This window comes from Pleurodeles waltl, chromosome 1_1 (genome assembly GCF_031143425.1).
Source record: "Pleurodeles waltl isolate 20211129_DDA chromosome 1_1, aPleWal1.hap1.20221129, whole genome shotgun sequence".
NCBI lineage: Eukaryota > Metazoa > Chordata > Amphibia > Caudata > Salamandridae > Pleurodeles > Pleurodeles waltl.
In genome coordinates, this window is record NC_090436.1 from 814,539,405 (window position 1) to 814,553,427 (window position 14,023).

A 14,023-nucleotide genomic window follows, 5' to 3' on the forward strand; every position below is an offset into this window, starting at 1 on the left:
GGTTCAGATCAGGTGAACAAGGAGGCCATGTCATTAGATTTCCTTCTTTTATACCCTTTCTTGCCAGCCACGCTGTGGAGTACTTGGACGCGTGTGATGGAGCATTGTCCTGCATGAAAACCATGTTTTTCTTGAAGGATGCAGACTTCTTCCTGTACCACTGCTTGAAGAAGGTGTCTTCCAGGAACTGGCAGTAGGACTGGGAGTTGAGCTTGACTCCATCCTCAACCCGAAAAGGCCCCACAAGCTCATCTTTGATGATACCAGCCCAAACCAGTACTCCACCTCCACCTTGCTGGCGTCTGAGTCGGACTGGAGCTCTCTGCCCTTTACCAATCCAGCCACGGGCCCATCCATCTGGCCCATCAAGACTCACTCTCATTTCATCAGTCCATAAAACCTTAGAAAAATCAGTCTTGAGATATTTCTTGGCCCAGTCTTGACGTTTCAGCTTGTGTGTCTTGTTCAGTGGTGGTCGTCTTTCAGCCTTTCTTACCTTGGCCATGTCTCTGAGTATTGCACACCTTGTGCTTTTGGGCACTCCAGTGATGTTGCAGCTCTGAAATATGGCCAAACTGGTGGCAAGTGGCATTGTGGCAGCTGCACGCTTGACTTTTCTCAGTTCATGGGCAGTTATTTTGCGCCTTGGTTTTTCCACACGCTTCTTGCGACCCTGTTGACTATTTTGAATGAAACGCTTGATTGTTCGATGATCACGCTTCAGAAGCTTTGCAATTTTAAGAGTGCTGCATCCCTCTGCAAGATATCTCACTATTTTTGACTTTTCTGAGCCTGTCAAGTCCTTCTTTTGACCCATTTTGCCAAAGGAAAGGAAGTTGCCTAATAATTATGCACACCTGATATAGGGTGTTGATGTCATTAGACCACACCCCTTCTCATTACAGAGATGCACATCACCTAATATGCTTAATTGGTAGTAGGCTTTCGAGCCTATTCAGCTTGGAGTAAGACAACATGCATAAAGAGGATGATGTGGTCAAAATACTCATTTGCCTAATAATTCTGCACTCCCTGTATATATATATATATATATATATATATATATATATATATTCCTAATTTAGAATACTGCAGCTAATTGAATTCAACCATGATGATAATATTATCTGAACAGGCTATCAATGAGCAAAATCTATATATCACATTCAAGTTATAAATAGAGTGGCATGTATATGTAGTCCATGATTCTGCACAGAAATGTGTGAGATTGAGTTTACAACGATGCAGTCCTAGAACCTCAATTCTGGTGTTCACCCCCTTTGAATCACTTGTTATATCAGTCAGTATCTAACAACTTGAATCAATATATTGTGATTAAAGTGATGTGTGCTGCGCTGCAAGTAGTACAACATTATTAAATACTGTATATGGATACATATGTATGATTAAATATAGTCACTTAATGAGATACATTGTCTATAATATCATCCTGTACATGGATTAGGACAATCTTCCCCTGTAATCACCTATTATATTAATCAATATAAGATACCTAGTGTTCTTGCTCACTGGTTGAAGTGACATGTGTGCTACATATTATGGTCTGTGCAGAATAGATGCCTTTATCATACTTATGAACTCCTACACTAGTAGCAGTAATAGTATTAGTAATTACTTTATTGCGGTAAAAAAAAAAAAAAGCACACATAGATATATAAAAATGTACATTTGTAAAACAGTCCACATAAAATACACACATGCTTTTAATAATTTAGGACAAAAGAAGAATATATTATTGAAAACTACTTGGAATGAAACTTCAAGCACATATAAAAATAAAAGGTGGGAATGCATATTTAAAAACAATGTTAATCTAACAGATCTTCAGCTGCCCAAGACAAAATATACAGAACCATATTAATTACCTAGAAAGGTGCAATAATTTTACTTCTATTTTATCATGTATGGAAACCCAAGATTCTACCCAATTATATATGGGGGAAGGAAACAATCGACCTCCAGAATATATGATTTGGAACTACTTAGAGTAAAATCTTAAAGTGCATATGCAAAGAATAGACCAAGGACACATTTAATGAAAATAGAGTTCGAATATATCACCAGCTGCCGGTTGCATGCCTCTTTAAACTCTGAAGATACAATATGTACAGTCAATTAGTTAAAAATTCCATTAGGGCAACCTCCTCCGTTTAATGTACCATGCATGCTCTAGATATTTAGAGACTTTGAATACTAACACAGCCTTTGGGTCGTATTTAGGAATACTCAGGGCCTGACACTCAGAAGTTTGCAAACCGCAAATAAAAAATTTCTGCGTGGCTGAATATACTGGGGTAAAAGAACAGAAATTGAGCCTCAGTTTCTTTATCCGATAGACAAAAGGGGGAAAAACACCGAGGAATCATGCTTGACCCATTTGGCCCTTATGGTTCTTAAAGACAAAAACCCAAATCTAAATTGGAGATAAAGCCGTTTGGCAATGGGTGGGTAGAGTTCATCCATGAACTCCTCATAAGCTGGAGAACATTTGACATTAAAAAAATGCCCAGTCAGATTCTCATTATCATAGTTCAGCCAAATCTGTTCCTCCTACACTATCTATCTGTACCTTATCACGTGAATCATTGTTCCACAGCTGAAGTGACATGTGTCGTGTAGATTGCAGTAAGTACACTATGTATTAATGGAATATACAAACTCTCCATATATGTATATGTACATTGACAGTGAATGATAACTCCAGCTGCAATATACTAAAAGATTGCTAGAGGGTATCTCTAACATGTATGGAAAAAAGGGCATAATTATTATGAAACATGCCTGATGATATTGACTACATATTATATATAGTGCAAATAGCATGTAAAGTGTTGTATATGTTTGCTTCCTCTTCATATAATATCATCCCTGTTGTGCGGAATCAATGACATATTATTCTTCCCAACATAGCAATCTATGATATTGAGAGACATCGGACTCATAAATAACACCCATATGTCTAAATTATCCATAGTGCAAATGAAATCCTACATATAAAAAAGGCTGCAAGCATCAATAATCACATCCAAATCTTCCTTCTCATAGTGTGATGCGTTGTCATATCAATAAAGAGACATCCTAAATGAATTCACAAATCATAATAAATATATAAACAAGACGGATCAATAATCGCAGTAAGATCTTCCTTCTTATATATATATATATGTATATATATATATATAGATAGATAGATATATATATATATCCTAGTGGCGGTCGCCAGTAGGTAGGTATAGTTATGACCCAGTTTGGGAGGGGTCCCAAAACGTGTTTTCCACATTAATTTTTCCGTAGGGATTTTGAACAGTGATAGCACCTGATCCACTGGACAGAATTACACCAAATTTGGAAGAAAGGTAGCTCTTGTTCCAGAAAGAGACCTTTGTGCTATTTAATGTAAATCCATTCAGTATTTTCGGAGAAATTAGGGGGCAAAGGACTAGTGACCCCTCCCGATCTCGTACTGTGATCTGATTGGCTTCTAACACTTCAACAAGGAAGTGTTCAAAGCCATGTTGGGACTCTGAGTCCCAGAAAAAAGGTTAGAAATATGGAAAAGGGGCTAGGGTTCAGACAACCCAGGGCTAAAAAGCATTTTTCTTTTTATTTTCGCTGCAAGTCACAGCAGATCTGATGCAAATTAAAAAACACAACTCCCCTCGGGCAAACACTAAAAAATAGAACGGGTGTCCTCCCTTGGACTCTTTTCATTGGAGGATGCTTGTGTGGCCACCCTCGTGGAGCCACTGATGCCCCTGGGGACCTCCACCCCCAGGGCCGTCACCTGCCATGTCTGCTGCTTTACAGCTGTCAAACAGCTCTCTCTCACTGTGGGCAGAGGTTTTCTCTGTCTCCCTGCCTACAAAGATGCAGGCAGGGAGACAGAGAAAACAATTGCTCCCACAGAGAGGGAGCTGATTTAGTAGCTCCCTCTCTCTGACAGCAATGCTGGCTCCCACAGGAGGTGGGGAATCAGCTGGGACCGCGGAGGCCTTCAGGATCTCCCGACGGTCCCCCACATTCAGGTCACATTGTCGGATCCCTGGGGATGGGGGTTCCCAGGGCCGAGATCCACCTTGTGAGGAGCCCCCACCTCTAAAAAAAAGAAAAAATATTTAGACCAGGCTGTAGGAGGCTGGCCTGGCTTGTAGTGGGTACCAGAGGTATTTACACATTGTGCCAGGTCCAGTTATCCCTTATTAGTGTAGAAGAGGTGTTTCTAGCAGCTTAGGCTGATAAAAGGTAGCTATGGCAAAGCAGCTTAGGCTGAACTAGGAGACATGTAAAGCTCCTACTATACCACTGGTGTCATATGCACAATATCATAAGAAAACACAATACACAGATATACTAAAAATAAAGGTACTTTATTTTTATGACAATATGCCAAAAGTATCTCAGTGAGTACCCTCAGTATGAGGATGAGAAATATACACAAGATACATGTACACAAACTAAAATTATGCAAGTAATAGCAAAAGGAAGTAATGCAAGCAGTGTAAAGTTACAATAGATTGCAATAGGAGCACATAGGTATAGGGGCAACACAAACCAAATACTCCAAAAGTGGAATGCGAACCACGAATGGACCCCAAACCTAAGTGAGCTTGTAGAGGGTCGCTGGGACTGTAAGAAAACAGTGAGGGTTAGAAAAATAGCCCACCCCAATGCCCTGAAAGGTAGGTGTAAAGTGCACCTACAACCCCCAGAGAGCACAGAAGTTGTGATAGGGTGATTCTGAAAGGAAGACAAACACCAGCAATGCAACAACAGTGGATTTCCAGACCTGAGTACCTGTAAGACAAGGGAACCAAGTCCAAGAGTCACAACAGTGTCGAGAGTGGGCAGGAGCCCAGGAAATGCCAACTGAGGGTGCAAGGAAGCTGCCACCGGGTGGAAGAAGCTTGGTGTTCTGCAAGAACGAAGAGGACTAGGAACTTCCCCTTTGGAGGATGGATGTCCCACGTCGTGAAGAAGCTTGCAGAAGTGTTCCCATGCAGAAAGACCACAAACAAGCCTTGCTAGCTGCAAGGGTCGCGGTTAGGGTTTTTGGATGCTGATCTGGCCCAGGAGGGACCAGGATGTCGCCACTTGGATGAGGAGACAGAGGAGGCGACCAGCAAGTCAGGGAGCCCTCATAGAAGCAGGCAGCGCCCACAGAAGTACCAGAACAGGCACTTGGAAGAGGAGTGAACCGGAGTCCACGCGAAGTCACAAAAGGGAGTCCCACGACACCGGAGGACAACTCAGAAGGTTGTGCACTGCAGGTTAGAGTGTCGGGGACCCAGGCTTGGCTGTGCACAAAGGAAATCCTGGAAGAGTGCACAGGAGCCGGAGTAGCTGCAAATCACGCGGTACCCAGCAATGCAGTCTAGCATGGGGAGGCAAGGACTTACCTCTACCAAACTTGGACTGAAGAGCCACTGGACTGTGGGAGTCACTTGGACAGAGTTGCTGAGTTCCAGGGACCACGCTCGTCGTGCTGAGAGGGGACCCAGAGGACCGGTGATGCAGTTTTTTGTTGCCTGCGGTTGCAGGGGGACGATTCCGTCGACACACAGGAGATTTCTTCAGAGCTCCTGGTGCAGAAAGGAGGCAGGCTACCCCCAGAGCATGCACCACCTGGAAACAGTCGAGAAAGCCGGCAGGATGAAGCGATACAAGGTTGCTAGTAGTCATCTTGCTACTTTGTTGCAGTTTTGCAGGCGTCCTGAGCAGTCAGCGGTCGATCCTTTGGCAGAAGGTGAAGAGGGAGATGCAGAGGAACTCTGGTGAGCTCTTGCATTCGTTATCTAAAGAATTCCCCAAAGCAGAGACCCTAAATAGCCACAAAAGGAGGTTTGGCTACCTAGGAAGGAGGATTGGCTACTAACAGAGGCAAGAGCCTATCAGAAGGAGTCTCTGACGTCACCTGCTGGCACTGGCCACTCAGAGCAGTCCAGTGTGCCATAAACACCTCTGTTTCCAAGATGGCAGAGGTCTGGGACACACTGGAGGAGCTCTGGGCACCTCCCCTGGGAGGTGCAGGTCAAGGGAGTTGTCACTCCCCTTTCCTTTGTCCAGTTTCACACCAGAGTAGGGCTGGGGGATCCCTGAACCGGTGTAGACTGGCTTATGCAGAGATGGGCATCATCTGTGCCCATCAAAGCATTTCCAGAGGCTGGGGGAGGCTACTCCTCCCCAGCCCTGACACCTATTTCCAAAGGGAGAGGGTGTAACACTCTTTCTCAGAGGAAGTCCTTTGTTCTGCCTTCCTGGGCCAGGGATGCCTGGACCCCAGGAGGGCAGAAACCTGTCTGAGGGGTTGGCAGCAGCAGCAGCTGCAGTGGAAACCCCAGAAAGGCAGTTTGGCAGTACCCGGGTTCTTTGCTAGAGACCCGGGGGATCATGGAATTGTCTCCCCAATGCCAGAATGCCATTGGGGGTGACAATTCCATGATCTTAGACATGTTACATGGCCATGTTCGGAGTTACCATTGTGAAGCTGTACTTAGGTAGTGACCTATGTACAGTGCACGCGTGTAATGGTGTCCCCGCACTCACAATGTCCGGGGAATTTGCCCTGAATGATGTGGGGGCACCTTGGCTAGTGCCAGGGTGCCCACACACTAAGTAACTGTGCACCCAACCTTCACCAGGTGAAGGTTAGACATATAGGTGACTTATAAGTTATTTAAGTGCAGTGGTAAATGGCTGTGAAATAACGTGGACGTTATTTCACTCAGGCTGCACTGGCAGGCCTGTGTAAGAATTGTCAGAGCTCCCTATGGGTGGCAAAAGAAATGCTGCAGCCCATAGGGATCTCCTGGAACCCCAATACCCTAGGTACCTCAGTACCATATACTAGGGAATTATATGGGTGTACCAGTATGCCAATGTGAATTGGTGAAATTGATCACTAGCCTGTTAGTGACAAATTTGGAAAGCAGAGAGAGCATAACCACTGAGGTTCTGGTTAGCAGAGCCTCAGTGAGACAGTTAGTCATCACACAGGGAACACATACAGGGCACATACTTATGAGCACTGAGGCCCTGCCTGGCAGGGTCCCAGTGACACATAGACTAAAACAACATATATACAGTGAAATATGGGGGTAACATGCCAGGCAAGTTGGTATTTTCCTACACAGGCCCCAAGGGATGGGGTCCACGGGGCAGTGAGAGTGTGTGTATGTATAGAAATCGTAATGCGTGTCTGCGTGTATGTTTTGAAGTGTGTGCGGATGTGTGTGTGATTGAATGCATGCATGCGTTTATGTATGTGTGAATGAGTGTGTGTCTGCGTGTCTGAATGGGGGCGTGAATGTAGGGGGTGTTTGGAGGGGTGTGGGGGTGAGGGGGAATTTGAAGAGGTGGGGGGATGGGGGCCTGCTATCAGTAAAAGGGAAGGAATTCGCTGTCACCGATAGGGCCTACTGCCATGGTTTTCGTGGCATTACGAACGCTAAGAAAACCATGGTGGTAGTCAGGATCATAACCCTGCAGGTGGCACAATGGCAGCCGCCGGGCTGGAGATGGTTATCTCCAGCCTGGCGGCTGCTACCACTATGGCGGTCGGAGTGGTACATTGGCAGGTTGGCTTCAGCCAACCCGCCAATGTCATAATGTGATGGTAAAAACCGTCAGCCTGTTGGCAGTACTACCGCCACATTAGCGCCGACCGCCGGGTCATAATGACCCCCTAAATGTTTTAGGCCTGGGGAGAAGGGTCTTGCAGGGTTTGGTTCGTATAGGGGTTGGTTGCAGAGACTGGCTATCTGCAAGGCCCTGCGGCCAACACCTGCTGTGCAGCAGGGTTGGGTAGTTAAAGGGGTTGGCGGCAGGCTCTGTGACAAACTGAAATTACTTGATGTTTCAAAAACCATCGAAAATTACTGGAAAAACAATGGATACAGGGACGTCATAGTTAGGAAACAGAATTTTTAAAAAACATAGCAATTCACTTAAAAAAAACAAAGGTTATAGGGACGTTTTAGTTAGGCTCACATTTTAAACATACCACACCATAGAAATTCACCTGTCATAGTAAGAGTTATCTCAAGTAACTATAACTCGTGCCCTAAGGTAACTATAACAAATGGGAGCAATATTCTGTCTGCCCTCTTACAATTGTAATATATTATCTAAGACTTGCAATATGGTTGACAGATATCTGTCATATTGTTGACTGAATAACCCAGTGAACAAGCTATAAATGTAGTTTATACCCACACTTTTTGCCAAATACATCACATCTTTGATTTGTTTTAATATTTAAAGCTGTAGGTCTACTTAGAAATTTTTCAAATCTCTCCTATCTTTCAAAAAGGCAAATGGTATTTGGTGGTTATTTTCAATTGTGTTTTGGCCACGTCTATGCATATGGTGTATATTCATTGGCAATGTCCAGCATTTACATTTAGATATACCTGTTCTCAGACTTTAATGACTATGGGCCTCATTTACAGTTTGGTACTCCATCACAAACCTGGCAGATATCCCATCCACCTTATTCCAAGAACATTATACATTAGCCCTATTCAAAGCGCATTATACATTAATGCGCTTGTAGTTAGGTCGACAGGAGATCCGCCACATTTATAATGGAGTAACTGTCCCTCAAAACTTAAATCAGGCTCTATATACACATTTTCCGACATGAAAAATACTATATTCTGTGAAAGCCTAGGTCCCCTTTCAACAGAAGTTTCTTCTGACACTGAAGATATGGGCAAATAAAATGTATTCATATGATATATTATACAGTAATTCAGAAATATTGCAAAACCTTATGTTTGATATACATATGAGCAGTTTGTCAAACTGTTCTGTGTGTCATAGGAGCATGAGCCTCAGGAACCCCTTGATGAAAGGCAGGGTTGGAATTCTTTTGGCTGCCATAATCTTTCTGTAATAGATATGACTTACAACTATACTATTACAGTGCAGCACTTATATTGTGAAATTGTGTTTACTAACAAGTGTGCCAAATATCCTGTCTGCCTTATTGTGCTTATAATTGCCTTATATATTTAAATTCATATGTTATAAGGTGGATGGAATATGGATGATGCATGAGATCGAGTAACCTATGACAAAACTCTAATATATATTCTTAGATGTAATTACCAAAGTAGTAATTTTTTCTATGTGCCACCAACCTATATTGTGCAGTTAAATAAGTCGTTAGTTGTACATTAGGTGGAGACCAAATAATTTCAACTGCACATCATGTGTTTGAACTATCTCACCCTGGTGTAGGCTGCATGCATTTATATGTGAGCTTACAACTCCAAATTTCAGGGTCCACTATGAACATTCGTGTAAAATCTGTGCTGTGCAACCAACCACTGTACCTATCTTTAGTAATTACCTGTCTTCTCCGGTAATCTTCATTTCGTATTTTTTCATCAGTAGTGTCTTATTTATGATTATCCATGTACTCCTTATAATTTACTGTTCTTAGACGTATAATTGTTGTTAAAAATGCTTCCCGTCCCAAAGTTTAAACGTGTCCTACATAAAATTTGATGATATTTATTATAGGTGTACCCCTCGCAGGGCATTTATTGCCCTCGACTATCCCTCCACTCTCAACTCGTAGCCCTCTCACTCACCCCTATTATAAATCGTGTCTCCGTATTCTAAGGGGGCTTCCCATTCAAAACGTTAGAGTATATCCTAAATGTAAAAATGCACTCAATTAATGTCCGCTCATCCCTCGCGGGATAACTATTCCATTTTAAGTTCTTCCATTTTTAATTTCTTTATTCCTGAATCCACTAATACTAGAAATAGAGATAGGACAGGCAGTGTTTAGTTTTCTAATGAGTAAACCAGAATATTATAATTATTATAACTTCCTTATTGTAATTAATACCATACTGTAATGATTTTCACAAATTAATCGCTCATAAGCGACTCCTCAGTATGAGATAGTATCAAAGTCCCATATCTTATACCTATGATGAAATAAATGCGATTCTATGGGGGTGATTCTAACATTGGCGGGCGGCGGAGGCCGCCCGCCAATGTTCCCCCGACAAAATACCGCTCCGCGGTCACAAGACCGCTGAGGGTATTTTGAGATTTGCCCTGGGCTGGCGGGCGGCCGCCAAAAGGCCGCCCGCCAGCCCAGGGCAAATCTACCTTCCCACGAGGACGCCGGCTCCGAATGGAGCCGGCGTAGTGGGAACGTGCGACGGGTGCAGTTGCACCCGTCGCGTATTTCAGTGTCTGCAAAGCAGACACTGAAATACTTTGCGGGGCCCTCTTATGGGGGCCCCTGCAGTGCCCATGCCATTGGCATGGGCACTGCAGGGGCCCCCAGGGGCCCCGCGGCACCCCCTACCGCCATCCTGTTCCTGGCGGGAGACCCGCCAGGAACAGGATGGCAGTAGGGGGTGTCAGAATCCCCATGGCGGCGGAGCGCGCTCCGCCGCCATGGAGGATTCCCCCGAGCAGCGGAAAGTCAGCGGGAGACCGCCGACTTTCCATTTCTGACCGCGGCTGAACCGCCGCGGTCAGAATGCTCGAGGGAGCACCGCCAGCCTGTTGGCGGTGCTCCCGTGGTCGGTGACCCTGGCGGTCACCGGCCGCCAGGGTCAGAATGACCCCCTATGTGTCTTGTCTATTAAATTTTATCCTCTTTGTATTTATTGATTCCATCCTATTATTAAGCCCATCTACTAGTTACACAAATCAAGGATGTTAATTATTCTGTTGTTAATAAATTGTAGTACTACCGTTATAAGAATCCTCTTCCTGACTACTTCTCAAGTACCTGGTTAACTGCACAACACGGATTCCACATTGAGATGTACTAAATAATAGTCTTTTTGAATAGTCTTCATACATATCTTTTCATTTGTATTAATATCATACATTTAAAATTTAATTCATATGTACATTACTTAATAATTCAATTATATGAATATCATATATTTGTTGTACTATAACTTCCATAGTCATATCTAAATTACTCCCCTTTCATCTTTCACCCAAAAAATACTCAAGTTCGTAATCTATGTTCAATCCACTTTCCACTGCTCTCAGACGCATAATCCACATAGATTCTTTTCTTCTCAGTGCTAATTCTTTATTACCTCCTCGGGGGTTCATCCCTACATGTTCAAAGCCGAAAAATTGAAATTCCTTATGTACATTTTGTGCAGTACACATCTTCATATGCATTGCAATAGGATACTGGTCGTCATCTTATCTAATAGGTCTCCAGTGTTCTGCTATTCAGATTCTAAGGGTGCGAATAGTTCTTCCTATGTACATTAGTTCACATTTGCAAACCAACATATATATTACATACGTTGTGTTACAATGTATGTATGTCTGAATCGTGTATTTGTTCTCTCCCAAGCCATGAAATTATTTCTTCGCTTGCCACGTCCATCTGCACATACTGCAACTTCCACATTTACAGAAACCTTTATAATGAGTAACTAACCAAGTTGTTCATTCTTCTACTAGGATAACTGGGACATAGGATATTACTCAGCACTTTCTCTCTACGATAAGATGCCTGTGGTTTTGACCTGATATAGGGCCTGATTACAACTTTGGAGGAGGGTGTTAATCTGTCCCAAATGTGACGGATGTCCTGCCCACTGTATTACGAGTTCTATAGGATATAATGGACTCGTAATACTGTGGGTGGTATATCCGTCACATTTGGGACGGATTAACACCCTCCTCCAAAGTTGCAATCAGGCCCATAATTCCTTATTGTCTGATCTTGTAATAAAATATCCCAGTGTCGTCTCATACTTTTCATTAGTACAGCAGAATTTGCTGTATAGTCTAACGTTATTATAATTTTCTCTTCTCTCTCTTTAGTCATAGTTCTTGTCCTTAAGGTTTGTTGTCGGGGTATCCGAATTGCATTACTCAATGACTTCTTCACTTGCTCTACCTTATATCCTCTCGCTATAAATCGTTTTTCCATGTCTTGTATGCATTCAACAAAGTCCTTATCTCTACTGCAGTTCAGTCTCGTTCTTATCATTTCTCCAAATGGTATAGCTTGTATCTGGCTTATCGGATATGCACTCGTAGCATGTAATATTGAATTGCAGGATGTCGGTTTCTGATATAATTTACTTTATATCTTATTATTCTCTATATAGAGTTCCACATCTAAGAACTCTATACATGTCAAACTGTATTGATATGTAAATCTTATGTTCACCTCATTACTGTTCAAATATTCACAATATCTCTTCAGTTTTTTCAGACTACCTGTCCAAATCATAAAACAGTCATCTATGCATCTTCCCCAGTAAAGGATGTAAGTGTGCCACTCTGCCGCACCTCGTCCCCAGATCCAACTCTTTTCAAACCAGCTCAAGAATAAATTAGCGTACGAGGGAGAGAATCTCGATCCCATCGCTGTTCCTGTTTTTGTCTAAACCATTCACTATTAAAGAGAAAATAATTATGATTGAGAATGAGATCCATCATTTCTATTAGCATTTCGGTGTGCTCCAACAAACTATTTGATCTTCTATACAACATACGTTTTATTGCTTGAGTTCCTGATTCATATCTGATGCTAGTGTACAAAGCCCCACATCTAATGTCACCATTACCATATTTGATTCCCAGTTCATATCTCCCAGCATACTTAGTAGATGTTTCATATCTGTAATGTATGACGGGAGGTTCCCTACTAAAGGTTTCAAAAATATGTCAACAAATTCTGATATCCTCTCTGTAGGACCCTCGATCCCCGATACTATCTGCCTCCCTGGAGGAAAAGGAAGATTTTTATGTATTTTCGGGAGGGTATAAAAACAAGAAAACCTCGGATGATCTACCCGTAAATCCATGTACTCATTCTCATCTCTTATACTTCTATTGTACCACATTTTCAACATCCTATTGATCTTATTAGTTAGATGTGATATAGGATTATTTGTCAATTTCTCATAACATTCTGTGTCATTCAGTTGTGTATAAAATTCTTTATCGTAGTCACAGCGATTCATGATCACAATATTCCCTCCTTGGTCTGCTCGTCTAATGATTAAATCTTCTTCACACATTAGAGTTTTCAAGGCTACATGTTCTTTGTGACTCAAGTTATATTTTTTGATGTTCTTCATTTCTGGCTGCTTATTATTATCTAGATCCTTACATACCAATTTGTAGAAAACATCTATATTGTTATCTGTAGCTTGTTTAGGTATCCATGTTGATTTTAATTTAAGACCTCTGGTTACATGTACATCTGACACAATATTCACTTCTTATAATTTTCTTGACGTGGTAATTGGAAATTCCTCGTAATCAGTTACTGACATCAAGGCTACAGTTTCTCTTGTATTGATAGTTCACTCTGTGGTATCTTATAAAGTGATAGATCCCTACTCTCATCCCTGCTCTCATTTCGTTTCTTACATATTTCAAATTATTTCTTTAGTTTCAATCTTCTCACAAATTTGAATAGGTCAATTTTAGATTGACATACATCTCCCTTATTAGTGGGACAGAATCCCAATCCTTTATTGAGAAGTGTGATTACATCTGGTGTTAAGGCATTATTTGAGGTTTCTTGCAACATTCTCTTCTTCTGTGTCTAGTCTTAAACGTTCCTGTTACATGATCTCATTTTCATACCCATATGTTGTTCTTGTATTCTTTCCTCTCTTTCCTCTTCTTGAGTAATTTTTTACATTTAGGATATACCCTAACGTTTTGAATGGGAAGCCCCCTTAGAATACGGTTACACAATTTAAAATAGAGGTGAGTGAGAGGGCTACGAGCATCTGAGTGGAGGGATAGTCGAGGGCAATAAATACCCCACAAGGGGTACACCTATAATAAATATCATCTAATTTTATTTAGGACACGGTTAAACTTTGCGGACGGGAAGCATTTTTAACAACAATTATTTTGTCTAAGAACTGTAAATTATAAGGCATACATGGATAATCATAAATAAGACACTACTGATAAAAAAATACTAAATGAAGATTACCGGAGAGGACAGGTAATTACTAAAGATAGA